Source organism: Montipora capricornis, chromosome 13 (genome assembly GCF_036669925.1).
Source record: "Montipora capricornis isolate CH-2021 chromosome 13, ASM3666992v2, whole genome shotgun sequence".
Classification (NCBI taxonomy): Eukaryota; Metazoa; Cnidaria; class Anthozoa; order Scleractinia; family Acroporidae; genus Montipora; species Montipora capricornis.
The window spans coordinates 49,352,155-49,364,295 of NC_090895.1; the positions used below are offsets into that span (position 1 = coordinate 49,352,155).

At 47.4% G+C, this 12,141-nt stretch overlaps 3 non-coding genes and 1 pseudogene across 3 annotated transcripts; 2 read left to right on the forward strand and 2 right to left on the reverse strand.

Annotated features, from left to right (window-relative positions):
- Positions 1-4,438: 4,438 nt before the first annotated feature.
- LOC138031074 (5S ribosomal RNA) lies at positions 4,439-4,557 on the forward strand. Its single transcript, XR_011128173.1, has one exon. It is a non-coding gene; the product is annotated as a 5S ribosomal RNA (ribosomal RNA).
- Positions 4,558-5,533: 976 nt separating this feature from the next.
- On the reverse strand, positions 5,534-5,697 carry LOC138030998 (U1 spliceosomal RNA). Its single transcript, XR_011128107.1, has one exon. It is a non-coding gene; the product is annotated as a U1 spliceosomal RNA (small nuclear RNA).
- Positions 5,698-5,891: 194 nt separating this feature from the next.
- LOC138031054 (U2 spliceosomal RNA) lies at positions 5,892-6,072 on the reverse strand (annotated as a pseudogene).
- A 5,760-nt stretch (positions 6,073-11,832) lies between these two features.
- LOC138031075 (5S ribosomal RNA) lies at positions 11,833-11,951 on the forward strand. Its single transcript, XR_011128174.1, has one exon. It is a non-coding gene; the product is annotated as a 5S ribosomal RNA (ribosomal RNA).
- Positions 11,952-12,141: the final 190 nt, after the last annotated feature.

Here is a 12,141-nt window from a genome sequence, read left to right on the forward strand (position 1 = left end):
CAAGGCGTTCGAACCGTTCGCACACCCAGTTTGGGGGCGGGAGAATCTTGGCAACATGATAAAAGCGACTAGCGCCCAAAATGTTTACAATTAAAGCGCGGCCCAAGAAGGACAGTTCTCTCTGTTTCCATAAGTTCAATACTAATTCAAGCTTGTCATTTTAGTTCGCCAATTTTCGGATTCGACGAGGTCAATCCATTAGAAAAGTAGACACCAAGGATACGAAGTTTCAAAACCCAAGTTAGGCCAAAAGGTGAGGCCCCATTGGTTCTCCACCTCCCCAGCCACATGGCCTCGGATTTGGAGGTGTTTAAGCTTGGCCCCCGATCCGCGTTCATACTTTCCAACAATTTGCAAAAGGGAGCAGAGAGAGCGTTCAGTCTTGACAAAAAGCGTGGCATCATCGGCATACTGAGAAACCTTGAATTGAAGGCCCCCGGCTCCAGGGAGCCGGAAACCTTCAATGTCCCTACATTTACGGATCTGCGTCGACAAAACTTCTGAGACCAAGACATAGAGGAGGGGGGAGAGAGGGCAGCCCTGCCTCACACCCCTTTCAAGAAAAACTGGCGCAGAAAGATTTCCGTTGCAGATAACACGGGAAAAAACGTCCTTGTAAAATAAACTAACCCACCCACGGAAAGACGGTCCAAACCCAAACTTAGAGAGTACGCGCATGAGAAAATCGTGGTCCACGCGGTCCAAAGGCCTTTTCTTGGTCAAGTGTGACTAAAATGCCCGTCTCATTGGTTTTGTCGATCATATCGAGCATATCCCGGATAAGTTGAAGGTTTGAAAAAAATCGATCTACCCACCACCCCACACGTCTGATCCCGGTGAACAAGAGACTGCATCACTGGTTTTAAACGTTCTGTGATAACTTTAGAAGCCAATTTATAGTCGGTGTTTAGCAATGAAATCGGTCTCCAATTCTTGGCAAGTCGTTTGTCACCTTTCTTATACAGCAAGCGTAGGAGACCCCCACGCTGGCTGTCAGTCAGGGTACCGAGATGGAAGTTCTCATTTAAAACTGTCACCAAGACATCGCCTAAATCTTGCCAAAAGGCCTTATAAAATTCTGTTGGGAGGCCATCCGAACCGGGCGATTTCCCGGTTTGGAGACCACCCAAGGCTGCAAAAAGCTCTTCCTTAGTGAATTCTCCTTCGCAACTATCACGCTCAGTTTCAGTCAAAGAAAATTCTAGATCATCAATTAAACTTTCCTGTATTTGTAAATCGAGATTATCCTTAGCATAGAGAGTCTTATAAAAGTCCACAAGAATAGCTTCCATATCGGCCTGAGACGACGTCTCTTGTCCTTGAGAATTCACCAGGGATTCAAAAGTATTTTTTGCAGCCCTTTGCTGCTCGCGGCGAAAGAAATAGCGCGTGGGTTTTTCACCTTCCTCAATCCATTTAGCTCGAGAGCGAATTTTGGCGCCCTCTGCCTCTTGCCTAGCAAGAGACGAGAGAGAGCATTCGAGATCCCTAATCTCCACAGACCTAGACTCATTCCCGCGGGCAAAGTCATTTTTAGCCCGAATTAAGCGGTTTATCAAAAGAGTCCGAGTATGATTCGACGATTTGCGTTTGCGAGAGCAATATTTTTGACAAAAGTCCCGAATGGTCACTTTCAAATCATCCCACCATGATCCCATCGACTGAAAGTCGCCCGTGCGTTGCTTCTGGTCATTAATGAGTTGGGACAATTCACGCTTAAAATTAGCATCATTTAGGAGAGATGAATTAAATTTCCAAACACCGCTTCGAGCGCCAGGACAATCAGCAGAAGAGAAGTTCAGATTTACAAAATCGTGATCGGAAAAACTGCAGGGGGAAACTTTAGGACAATCAACACAATGTTCAAGAGATCTAGAAACCAAAAAGCGATCGAGCCGAGAGGCCTGACTGTAATTTGCATTGGCCCACGTGTATGACTTCCCTCGGGAGTGTTGTTTACGCCAAACGTCAATTAACGAGCAATCTGACATAAGCTGACGAAAAGTAGACTTATCCGGCAAAGAATCGTTAGAAACACGGAGGCGATCGAGTGTATTGTCAATACAATTAAATCCCCAGCAACAATGCGACCAGGGGATAAAAAAAATAGTCGTGCAAATTCCGAAAGAAAGCCCTGCGACCCGAAACGGTGTTTGGAGCATAAATGTTCACTAAGTTAAATTGACAAGCTCCAATCTGGATTAAACGCACTAAAAATTCGGCCGTCAGAATCAAAAAACAAACCTGGAAACCTTCCCCTGAAAACGTGGCGAGACGAACATGGCCACCCCAGCCTTTTTCCCCGTCCCAAATGACCAGAAGCAATCACCGGGCCACCTTTTAGCTATATCATCTGCCTGGGATTTACGCGAGACATGAGTTTCTTGCAAAAGGATGATGTCTAGGTCTGAGCGCGATAGTTCACTTAACACGAGATCCTGTTTAGCGGGCGAGACAAGCCCACGCACATTAAGTGTCGCTAACTTAAACATTACAGTTCATTAGTGATGCTTATGTCTGCTTTTCCTACCGCGCACCGTTGTCCATTCTCCGTCAGAATCCGTGATGTCTTCCTCACTGGAAGCAGGCTCACGGCCCCATTCCCGATGGTCTCTGTCCCTTGACCTGCGACGGCGGCGGTCCTCGTCCCGTGAGTGCTCACGCCGGTGATGGTGGTGGTGACGACTCCGATCACGGTCTCGCTCGCGTTCCCGGCCGTGATCGCGATCGCGATCGCGGTCCCGGTTACGCTCACGATCCCGATCCCGGTCGTCATCCCGGCCGTGTTTTCTCACGAGACTCACGCTCGTACTCGCGGCTCCTATCCTTCTCCATCTTCTGCTCTCCCTTCTCCTTCTCCGACCTCTGCCTGCTACTCTCCTTCTCCATTTTCTGCTTTTCATTCTCTTTCTCCGTTTTCTGTTTCCCACTCTCCTTCGGCTTCTGCTTTCCATTTTCCTCCATCTCTTCTGTTTTCTCCTTTGTTTTCTCCTTCGTTTTCTCCTTCGTTTTCTCCTTCTCCTTGACTTCAGCACGTTTGTCCAGGGTAGGCTGCGACGGAACTGCGCGAGGGGCTTTAGCCGCGCTCGCATATGACGTGGGAGGACCTGTACTTGATTCCTGTGAATTCTCAACATTTACGTTAGCACTGAACAATAAATAAGGGCAACGATGCTCACGATGACTATCAGACCGGCAGATTGAACACATAATTGGTATCTCACATTCGTCGGCCCGGTGGCCAGACTGTTCACAGTTAAAACACCGCACCGAAGTGCAGTCTTTAATCAAGTGCCCTAAATCCCACAGCGCCGACAAGCCTTAGGCTGTCCCGGGTACCAAATGCGAACGAATTCTCGGACAATCCGTACAGTGGATGGAATGGGTCTTTCAATTCGCATACGCGCTGTACGGATTCCGTTAAAGATGGTGTCAGCAGCGAGGTCACGTCGAAAGGAAAGCACTGTGCCATAAGCGGACAAACGGCCAATAAGTACAGTATCCGGCATTTTCGTTTGGGGCGTTATAAATCTTCACTAGACGTATTTGGTTGTCACAATCAGCGAGGAAAAAACGCGGTGACCCGCAATAGTCAAATGCCACGCGCTCAAGGCTGTGTTTTTTGCCTCGGCAGTTCGAAGGGCAATGACCCACGTGTTCGAAGATAGGCGACGTTGAATAGAGAGAATATCTTCGTACGAAACTCCGACATCAATTAGCCCCATAACAACATTACAAACGCAAGGCGTATCAAAGGTAAAATAAATTGAAAAGGGTTTTTTTAGGCTCACATTGTCCTCGCCAACGTTCCATGAATCTGCTGTACATGCAAAAGCCACACCATTGCTCATCATTGACTCGACAGCAACAGGTATGTGCACATGGTCCCCAGACGCGTTTTGGACGGACCCTTGGGATTCCACTGGAGTAAACAAAGTAATCAGGCGCAATTAGGCTGGTCCCCTGAGACTTTTCTGAATTAGCATGTTCCACATCGATGGACATCTCGTCAGGAACGTTGCTCCACGTACCGCTCTCGCTGAAAAGAACTGGCGTTTCTTGAATTGGTTGGGCACTCTCCATCGGCAGACTGTCTGACATCCTGCAATCTGTGGGAGAGAAAAAGCAAAAACAGCCTTTCAGAACTTAGCCAAAAGGCCGAGAAGCGGATGCCCGTAAATGCTCACGGCGGACAAGGTGCTCCCAGTCTCATGGCCACGAGATATGGTGGTCCGATTACAATCCGTGCCAAGGAAGGAATGCCCAAAGCCAACCTGAAAGCGAGGCGCACACAACGATCGCTCTTGTACAGTGGGCAGCAGCACCAGCATTGCATGGCACTTGCGTTGACGGCAAGAGGACAAATGCACATTGTGCTTGCTCTGACCTCGTTTTCATTTTCCCTTATAACAAAGTTAATTTTCACGGCAAATTACTTGTCTACGACCATACCACAGGGAAAACACCGGTTCTCGTCCGATCACCGAAGTTAAGCCCTGTCGGGCGGGGTTAGTACTTGGATGGGAGACCGCCTGGGAATACCCCGTGTTGTAGGCTTCCCTTTTTCCTTCTGTACACTTGATTATCTCAAAAAATCTCAGTTTCTTTCAATGAAAGAACATTCCAAACCAGGTTTTTTGAACACAACATGCCAACGATATGTCAAAGATGAGACATACGACAAAAACAAAATAGTTCACACGAGAAAGTGGAACTTGTATTCCCAAGGGAGCGCGTGCGCGCGAGATCTTATCAATCCAACGTTTATGACATGAAACGTATCTTTTCGTGTGAGCAAAGAACAGGATACGACAAGTAAAAAATGCATGCACTGTTATGCATTAGATGGAAGTTAACCTAGCCCGGATGATATGTATACAACGAAGGCTACAACACTACAACATTGATCTTGCGAAAACGTGACTTACGTGACGTAGCGCACTTCAAAGTCTTACTGTTCCCTGCTCAACACGGACAGTACGTATTCAAAGGGCCGATAAGACACTATCCTGACCATGAAAGATTTACTTTTTATGATAACAATCCAATTAACTGATAACATAGAGAAACCACAAAGTGTTGGCCACAGAAATGTAACGCCAACTGATCTGGCGGGTCCTCAGTTACTCAATGCAAAACGGGCTCTCCAGAACGCAACATAACACAACGCAAAATAAATCTATCGCGATGGAGCAGTACAAACACACATCCACTTACGTTTTCGAAACGATGCACGAGGATAAGAGCTCGACCCGCTGGCATTTTCTTGTCTCACTCGTCTATCGATGGAAATCGATGCGGCTGAAATAAACACGTCGTCTCCCTCTCTGTACGGCCAAGAATGAGAGAAATGAAATCACAGTTTTTCAGTGCACCAAGTACGGAACATTCACCTACAATTTCAGCAGTGGACTTCACAAATACAACTCACCTTCCTTAGTCCTTACACCGCCACCGCATCTCCTTCCCTGCCCTGCCTGAAACGTTACCAACAAACCTTCCCATTAGCCAACTTTGCCACCGGGGTTTGGTGCGGGGACTAGCGCGAACGCAGGTCCCCACTACCAGAAATTATACGCTCGAGTTACCCACATTTGGGGTAATCGCAAGGGTCAACCCAATCGAAGTGCAATGAAAGAGCCTCACCTTGAGAGGACTGCCTCCCTGATCACAGTGCCTCCCGCGTCAGGTAAGTATGCCTTTTCAGCCTCTCCGGGACCGCAAAACGCAACTTGTCTGCGCATACCATGTGGTAATGGAGGTCACGTGCTCCTCGTCCTGTCGTGTCGTGCTGTCCACTCGCTGCTATGCTACCTAGAAAAGAGAAGAGAATGTGAAGGTTGGTTGCTTGGTCACTTTTTCTGCTTTCACTTGATTATTTCTTCCCCAGAGGGAAGTGGGCCACGCTCGGAGGTAGTGCTATACCGAGGCAACCCGTGGCCGGGACGAGGCAAGCCTCTTTTCCACGGCCCAGTTCCAAAAATCAGTTTAATATATGAGCTGCTCGATGAGCAGCGTATCAGATATTAAGCTGATAAGAACAGATTTTTTTTTTTTTTGATAAAATTTTATTTACAACCGTGACAAAGGCCACGGAGGATAATTACACTTATTTACAATCAACTCGTTGTATAAATACGAAGTTACTAAGAATTGGATTACAATAAATCAAGTGTGAAAAGCGAATTACAAAAATGAGCAATTATGCTCTAACAATAACAAAGGAGGTTGCGTAATTACAATATATACAGGGTTTTGTAACAAAACATGCAAGGATTAACAAAAAAAAAACACACTCTGGAGATGCCTCGTCCGACTTACACTCCAGAGCTGCGATTCGCACAAGACACAAAACGATAAATTTTAGCAATCAAGTGTAGAAAAACAACCGAAGATTAATTACAGGGAATCAAGATGTAAGGCAGAATCAGTGGAGGTGGAACAAAACAGAATCGCTATTTACAGAGCAAAGTACTTTATTTACAGCCCAGACCTCTTTTACTCGCCCAACGGGTTCTCCTAAGATACGGGTCTTGATATCTTTGGTAACGAGGCCTATAATGTCGCAAGAGCTCAGGACGCGATTTCGAAACGTGGCCAGATTTCGCGATTGCCACACGAAAAACAAAACGGTAGCGAGAAAATAGTGGTAAACCGATAAACGCGAATGAGCAAAATTGGCTAAAGGGAATACAACTGCCTGAAAGGAGGGGATAAACGGGGAGCCCTGTAGGCGAGAAAGAGTAGGGACAAAATGGTTCCACACTTCTAAAACCCGAGGGCAGTCAAGAAAACAGTGTTGACTAGTTTCTATCCTGGAACATACGGCGCAGCGGTCGGAGTCAATGTAACCCCAGGCTTTGAGGTTACAGCGAGTCCGAACCACATCGTGAAGTATCAACCACAGGAGGTCATTTTTCCTGTTTTCAACCAGCTTAAATCGGGACTTACGCCACACCGCTGCCCACCAGTTGATTGGACGGCCGACCACAGCCCTCCAAAAACCAGCGCACAGCGGGGCAGCATCAGGCAGGTCAAAAAACAAACTATAAATATTCTTACAGGACAAATCGTCGGGCAATTTACCTAGTTTCGTAAAGAGACGCTGGAAGTGTTCCAAGGCTTTGCGGTAAAAGTTGGAAGGCAGAGCAGAAACTGGACATAAATTGGACCGAAAGGCAAAACGAGCATCAAAACGAGCCAAACGAGAGCCGATAAAATAGCGGGCAAAATAATGCCATTTAGAGGCACCGAAGTCATCCCGAAGGCTGGAAAAACAAGATAAGCGAAGGCTGACGCATTTGGTACGAAAGTCCACTACATTTAGACCCCCGAGTTTGAAAGGAGCGCAACAGCGCTTCCGGCTCACATTTTCCATTCTGCCGTTCCAAATAAAGGACCACACAAGGCGTTCGAACCGTTCGCACACCCAGTTTGGGGGCGGGAGAATCTTGGCAACATGATAAAAGCGACTAGCGCCCAAAATGTTTACAATTAAAGCGCGGCCCAAGAAGGACAGTTCTCTCTGTTTCCATAAGTTCAATACTAATTCAAGCTTGTCAATTTTAGTTCGCCAATTTTCGGATTCGACCGAGGTCAATCCATTAGAAAAGTAGACACCAAGGATACGAAGTTTCAAAACCCAAGTTAGGCCAAAAGGTGAGGCCCCATTGGTTCTCCACCTCCCCAGCCACATGGCCTCGGATTTGGAGGTGTTAAGCTTGGCCCCCGATCCGCGTTCATACTTTCCAACAATTTGCAAAAGGGAGCAGAGAGAGCGTTCAGTCTTGACAAAAAGCGTGGCATCATCGGCATACTGAGAAACCTTGAATTGAAGGCCCCCGGCTCCAGGGAGCCGGAAACCTTCAATGTCCCTACATTTACGGATCTGCGTCGACAAAACTTCTGAGACCAAGACATAGAGGGGGGGAGAGAGGGCAGCCCTGCCTCACACCCCTTTCAAGAAAAACTGGCGCAGAAAGATTTCCGTTGCAGATAACACGGGAAAAAACGTCCTTGTAAAATAAACTAACCCACCCACGGAAAGACGGTCCAAACCCAAACTTAGAGAGTACGCGCATGAGAAAATCGTGGTCCACGCGGTCAAAGGCCTTTTCTTGGTCAAGTGTGACTAAAATGCCCGTCTCATTGGTTTTGTCGATCATATCGAGCATATCCCGGATAAGTTGAAGGTTTGAAAAAATCGATCTACCCACCACCCCACACGTCTGATCCCGGTGAACAAGAGACTGCATCACTGGTTTTAAACGTTCTGTGATAACTTTAGAAGCCAATTTATAGTCGGTGTTTAGCAATGAAATCGGTCTCCAATTCTTGGCAAGTCGTTTGTCACCTTTCTTATACAGCAAGCGTAGGAGACCCCCACGCTGGCTGTCAGTCAGGGTACCGAGATGGAAGTTCTCATTTAAAACTGTCACCAAGACATCGCCTAAATCTTGCCAAAAGGCCTTATAAAATTCTGTTGGGAGGCCATCCGAACCGGGCGATTTCCCGGTTTGGAGACCACCCAAGGCTGCAAAAAGCTCTTCCTTAGTGAATTCTCCTTCGCAACTATCACGCTCAGTTTCAGTCAAAGAAAATTCTAGATCATCAATTAAACTTTCCTGTATTTGTAAATCGAGATTATCCTTAGCATAGAGAGTCTTATAAAAGTCCACAAGAATAGCTTCCATATCGGCCTGAGACGACGTCTCTTGTCCTTGAGAATTCACCAGGGATTCAAAAGTATTTTTTGCAGCCCTTTGCTGCTCGCGGCGAAAGAAATAGCGCGTGGGTTTTTCACCTTCCTCAATCCATTTAGCTCGAGAGCGAATTTTGGCGCCCTCTGCCTCTTGCCTAGCAAGAGACGAGAGAGAGCATTCGAGATCCCTAATCTCCACAGACCTAGACTCATTCCCGCGGGCAAAGTCATTTTTAGCCCGAATTAAGCGGTTTATCAAAAGAGTCCGAGTATGATTCGACGATTTGCGTTTGCGAGAGCAATATTTTTGACAAAAGTCCCGAATGGTCACTTTCAAATCATCCCACCATGATCCCATCGACTGAAAGTCGCCCGTGCGTTGCTTCTGGTCATTAATGAGTTGGGACAATTCACGCTTAAAATTAGCATCATTTAGGAGAGATGAATTAAATTTCCAAACACCGCTTCGAGCGCCAGGACAATCAGCAGAAGAGAAGTTCAGATTTACAAAATCGTGATCGGAAAAACTGCAGGGGAAACTCTAGGACAATCAACACAATGTTCAAGAGATCTAGAAACCAAAAAGCGATCGAGCCGAGAGGCCTGACTGTAATTTGCATTGGCCCACGTGTATGACTTCCCTCGGGAGTGTTGTTTACGCCAAACGTCAATTAACGAGCAATCTGACATAAGCTGACGAAAAGTAGACTTATCCGGCAAAGAATCGTTAGAAACACGGAGGCGATCGAGTGTATTGTCAATACAATTAAAATCCCCAGCAACAATGCGACCAGGGGATAAAAAATAGTCGTGCAAATTCCGAAAGAAAGCCCTGCGACCCGAAACGGTGTTTGGAGCATAAATGTTCACTAAGTTAAATTGACAAGCTCCAATCTGGATTAACGCACTAAAAATTCGGCCGTCAGAATCAAAAACAAACCTGGAAACCTTCCCCTGAAAACGTGGCGAGACGAACATGGCCACCCCAGCCTTTTTCCCCGTCCCAAATGACCAGAAGCAATCACCGGGCCACCTTTTAGCTATATCATCTGCCTGGGATTTACGCGAGACATGAGTTTCTTGCAAAAGGATGATGTCTAGGTCTGAGCGCGATAGTTCACTTAACACGAGATCCTGTTTAGCGGGCGAGACAAGCCCACGCACATTAAGTGTCGCTAACTTAAACATTACAGTTCATTAGTGATGCTTATGTCTGCTTTTCCTACCGCGCACCGTTGTCCATTCTCCGTCAGAATCCGTGATGTCTTCCTCACTGGAAGCAGGCTCACGGCCCCATTCCCGATGGTCTCTGTCCCTTGACCTGCGACGGCGGCGGTCCTCGTCCCGTGAGTGCTCACGCCGGTGATGGTGGTGGTGACGACTCCGATCACGGTCTCGCTCGCGTTCCGGGCCGTGATCGCGATCGCGATCGCGGTCCCGGTTACGCTCACGATCCCGATCCCGGTCGTCATCCCGGCCGTGTTTCTCACGAGACTCACGCTCGTACTCGCGGCTCCTATCCTTCTCCATCTTCTGCTCTCCCTTCTCCTTCTCCGACCTCTGCCTGCTACTCTCCTTCTCCATTTTCTGCTTTTCATTCTCTTTCTCCGTTTTCTGTTTCCCACTCTCCTTCGGCTTCTGCTTTCCATTTTCCTCCATCTCTTCTGTTTTCTCCTTTGTTTTCTCCTTCGTTTTCTCCTTCGTTTTCTCCTTCTCCTTGACTTCAGCACGTTTGTCCAGGGTAGGCTGCGACGGAACTGCGCGAGGGGCTTTAGCCGCGCTCGCATATGACGTGGGAGGACCTGTACTTGATTCCTGTGAATTCTCAACATTTACGTTAGCACTGAACAATAAATAAGGGCAACGATGCTCACGATGACTATCAGACCGGCAGATTGAACACATAATTGGTATCTCACATTCGTCGGCCCGGTGGCCAGACTGTTCACAGTTAAAACACCGCACCGAAGTGCAGTCTTTAATCAAGTGCCCTAAATCCCCACAGCGCCGACAAGCCTTAGGCTGTCCCGGGTACCAAATGCGAACGAATTCTCGGACAATCCGTACAGTGGATGGAATGGGTCTTTCAATTCGCATACGCGCTGTACGGATTCCGTTAAAGATGGTGTCAGCAGCGAGGTCACGTCGAAAGGAAAGCACTGTGCCATAAGCGGACAAACGGCCAATAAGTACAGTATCCGGCATTTCGTTTGGGGCGTTATAAATCTTCACTAGACGTATTTGGTTGTCACAATCAGCGAGGAAAACGCGGTGACCCGCAATAGTCAAATGCCACGCGCTCAAGGCTGTGTTTTTTGCCTCGGCAGTTCGAAGGGCAATGACCCACGTGTTCGAAGATAGGCGACGTTGAATAGAGAGAATATCTTCGTACGAAACTCCGACATCAATTAGCCCCATAACAACATCATTACAAACGCAAGGCGTATCAAAGGTAAAATAAATTGAAAAGGGTTTTTTTAGGCTCACATTGTCCTCGCCAACGTTCCATGAATCTGCTGTACATGCAAAAGCCACACCATTGCTCATCATTGACTCGACAGCAACAGGTATGTGCACATGGTCCCCAGACGCGTTTTGGACGGACCCTTGGGATTCCACTGGAGTAAACAAGTAATCAGGCGCAATTAGGCTGGTCCCCTGAGACTTTTCTGAATTAGCATGTTCCACATCGATGGACATCTCGTCAGGAACGTTGCTCCACGTACCGCTCTCGCTGAAAAGAACTGGCGTTTCTTGAATTGGTTGGGCACTCTCCATCGGCAGACTGTCTGACATCCTGCAATCTGTGGAGAGAAAAAGCAAAAACAGCCTTTCAGAACTTAGCCAAAAGGCCGAGAAGCGATGCCCGTAAATGCTCACGGCGGACAAGGTGCTCCCAGTCTCATGGCCACGAGATATGGTGGTCCGATTACAATCCGTGCCAAGGAAGGAATGCCCAAAGCCAACCTGAAAGCGAGGCGCACACAACGATCGCTCTTGTACAGTGGGCAGCAGCACCAGCATTGCATGGCACTTGCGTTGACGGCAAGAGGACAAATGCACATTGTGCTTGCTCTGACCTCGTTTTCATTTTCCCTTATAACAAAGTTAATTTTCACGGCAAATTACTTGTCTACGACCATACCACAGGGAAAACACCGGTTCTCGTCCGATCACCGAAGTTAAGCCCTGTCGGGCGGGGTTAGTACTTGGATGGGAGACCGCCTGGGAATACCCCGTGTTGTAGGCTTCCCTTTTTCCTTCTGTACACTTGATTATCTCAAAAAATCTCAGTTTCTTTCAATGAAAGAACATTCCAAACCAGGTTTTTTGAACACAACATGCCAACGATATGTCAAAGATGAGACATACGACAAAAACAAAATAGTTCACACGAGAAAGTGGAACTTGTATTCCCAAGGGAGCGCGTGCGCGCGAGA